Source organism: Zootoca vivipara, chromosome 4, assembly GCF_963506605.1.
Source record: "Zootoca vivipara chromosome 4, rZooViv1.1, whole genome shotgun sequence".
In the NCBI taxonomy this organism is placed as follows: Eukaryota; Metazoa; Chordata; class Lepidosauria; order Squamata; family Lacertidae; genus Zootoca; species Zootoca vivipara.
Genome location: NC_083279.1, coordinates 76198779 through 76202117, shown reverse-complemented (window position 1 = coordinate 76202117; position 3339 = coordinate 76198779).

The window sequence follows — 3339 nt, the reverse complement described above, 5'->3', positions numbered from 1 at the left end:
TCAAGATCACCAGTGGAGCAACTTCAGAACAGGTTGAGGTGGTTGTTGGTGCCTCTGGCGCCAACTGAATGGCACTAGTTGATAATGCTTGACTTTCGAACCTGCTGTAAAATTGATTCAGGTGGTTTGCCAATTTTTTGACTCTCTGGAGCAGAAGAAGATGTTCTCTTATATTCAGTAATGTTCTGTAAATTCTTCCAAAGAGTAGCCGAGTCCCTGTTGAGAATTGACTCTGAATCATAGGTTCGTTTTGTTCGTTTTCATAAAAGAAAGGTAGTTTTCACATTCAAATTATAACTGAGTCATGCATTAATCCCTGAGTAATATTTGTTTATGTCTGGAACTGTCACAGCTCAGCGGAACAACGTTTAGCATGCTGAATGTTGGTTTTTTTGCATGCATCTCTAGGTATGGCAGGGGAAAAGACCCTTGTCTAAAGAGCCATTGTCATTGCATATATTTGAAGTACAACTCTGGGAACAGTAGTCCATCCCGCACAAACCCCAGCACCCATAGCAAAATACAGTTCCTGGGATTCTTGCGGGGGGTGCTTTAAATGCATGATGCGTGCACAGCCTTAAATGGCACAATGTTCAGACAGCTCCCCGTGCTCAAGGCTCTGGAGGTGGCCCTGTGCAAGTCACTCTCTTCTGATTTATCATCAGGCGAAACCCATAAACTCTTAGAAGAAAACAAGGTATACAAATGTGATAGAACCAGACAAAGTCAGCTATACTTTAGTTGTTATTGAAAGCAATGAGGGTTAAATAGTTCCAGAGGGGTAGCCATGCTACAGCAACACCAAAGGTTTTCCCTACAGAATATTGGGAACTGTAGTTGTTAGATAACCAAGTCTGGGACAGCTCAGTCAGTAGGTCATGAGACTTTTAATCTCAGGGTCATGAGTTTGAGCCCCACATTGAATATGGGTCTCTGATCAACTCTCGGCACCCTTAACAAACTACAGTTCCCAGGATTCTTTGGGGAAAGCCTTGGCTAGTTTAAGTGTTATGAAACTGCTTTAAAGTTGTTGTGCAGTTGGGGCCTAATTTCCCCCTTTGAGTTCAATGAGACCTAATTCCAGGGACATTGCAGTCTGATAAGTAAACAAATCTGCTATTACCCTGTACTAATGAGAATCCTTGACTGTGGCTAGCCCCTGACTTTAACGGCTATTTATACAGGTCCCAGTTCATTTCAAAGACTCTTACTTCCAGGTAAATATGCTGAGTATTTCAACCTAAATTTCTACAAGTGCTTGTGCAACATAAACGTGAACGAATGTAGGATCGATTAGTTGCAGAACTAATTCCTTGTTTCGTAAAGAGTCTTAGAACTGATGCTGCATGAAAAATGACTCCTCAAACAAAATGTAACATTATTAACAAATTCGTGATTATTATGTTAAGAAGGAAGTCGTAATTTATAAATCAATCAATACACTTTATTTGCATAGCCAACAGCCATAGCAACAGAATACACGAAATATAGAATTAAAAACAACATGGATAAAAGGATCATATGACTATGATTATTGTTTAAAAGGTAGCCCTTAGTCTCATTGCACCCTGGATGAATCTGGCAACTTTTGTTGTTCTCAGGTCATTTTGATCTGATAGAAGAAAGAACAATGTGGCCTCAGTTGGGCGGCCGTAATTTATAAATGTACCCATAACCGGAAGACAAGGAAGGGCAGAATGGTTGTTGTTTTTTACTTTTGCTTGCAAGCACTGAAGCGTAGCAGCGAACTCCAAGGGGAACTATGCCACCTTGTGGACAGTTGCTTTCTAGCAGATGCTGTATATGGAGAGAAAGGACCATTTATTAAACACAAGGTGCAAGGCAATGCTGTACATGGTCCTCGGAAGCAAGCCCCACTGCGCTCAACAGGACATGCTCAAAGGAATGTTTGCACAGCCTAAAATGCCAATGATTAAAAGATATTGCAGAGTTCTTAAAGCCACCAAGAAATTCTAGTCTTGAATCTTGCCTATTGTTACAAGTTCCTCATTTCTCCAGGAGGTGTGTGACACTTATCCAGATTTGGCTTCCTTTCGAGGAAGAGATCATTGAAGATTCATGGCATTTCTGTAATATTTATCATAAGAAGGGGCACCTTTTAACATTTGCGCAGATGCAAGTTGCCTGCTGCCCTTTATATCATATCCCCAAAGAGGCAGGCCATATCCTTTCTCCAAAAGGGCTTTTCTCCTTCAGGCACCACTGGTATATCAGTCTGTTGCTTTTTGTCTCCCAAAACTGCAACTTTTCTTTACAAACACACACACACACACTCCCCTTTTCCACCTAGAGGAGGGTGAATCAAGATGAGTCAGCTTCTCCAGTCATTGAAGCCTAGTAAAATTTTGAATCATGGTTTTCAGATTCCTGTTGTGTTTTATATAGCTTTATATGCTATTTTATGAAATATTTGGCATGTGGTTTGTAAACTGTTTTGAGAAGACTCCCCCACCCCACCATGAAAAGTGGCATACAAACTTACTAAAGAAATCATCACGCCAACTCCAAAGCTTTCTCAGTCATTTATCTGTGATTTCCCTGACAATAGATGTGGCTTGCATGCTCTGTGACAATTCAACCCCCCAAAACTTACAAAAATAGCATAGGCAGCCGCAGGGAGCCTTTTCTTTTTAATGTTATGATTCCATATGGCGTTTGGCAGGCCATTTCTCTCACACTTTGGCGAGATGATCAAGTGATGGATTGATTATGTAATTTCTGTACTGCTTTTTAAAAAATCTCTAAGTGGTGTACAGAAAACTGAACCTGAACAAAATATTACAGAAATGCACAGCTACATATCAAAATATTACGTTGATACAAAATTACTAATATATACAAATCAGTATCAAATAGTTTTTCTTCTGACATACCCTTCTTCTCAGCATCCAGGTTCTCACCCAGGGTCCAGACAAACTCTTAGCTCACCCACAAAAGTCTCACAATGAGAAGAGTTCCTGGAAACAGTGGGCATCGCACTCTAGACTTGCTTTTTAGGGTCAGACCCAAGGTGGATGGCACTTCCTTCTTCTTTTACGCCAGATCCCTCCCTGATGGGCAAGGTTCGCTTTGCCCTAATTTGATGCAATTCGGTTCAGCGTTTACGGTGCATGTTTGTTACCTCTGCGCACGCAGTGTCTACATTTTTATATACAGTATATAGATGCAGGGATTTATGCTATGCAAAATGAACCATGGAAAGAGAAGAAGGGAAGTCACTGATATCTTTGTTGTTGTTGTTGTTGTTTAGTCGTTTACTCGTTCCCGACTCTTCGTGACCCCATGGACCATAGCACGCCAGGCACTCCTGTCTTGCAC